This window comes from Octodon degus, unplaced genomic scaffold (genome assembly GCF_000260255.1).
Source record: "Octodon degus isolate 3935 unplaced genomic scaffold, OctDeg1.0 scaffold00240, whole genome shotgun sequence".
NCBI lineage: Eukaryota > Metazoa > Chordata > Mammalia > Rodentia > Octodontidae > Octodon > Octodon degus.
This window is the reverse complement of record NW_004524816.1, coordinates 2,645,849-2,646,063: the sequence shown is the minus strand read 5'-3', so window position 1 is coordinate 2,646,063 and position 215 is coordinate 2,645,849.

Here is a 215-nt window from a genome sequence, read left to right as displayed (position 1 = left end):
ACCACTGCACAGCACATGGCCTGCACAGCTCACGGCCTGCACAGCATATGGACTACAGAGCACATGTCCTGTACAGCACACTACCTACATGAACTCACGGCCTGCACAGCACACTACCTACATGAGTTCACGGCCTGCGCAGCATACCACTGCACAGCACATGGCCTGCACAGCTCACGGCCTGCACAGCATATGGACTACAGAGCACATGTCCT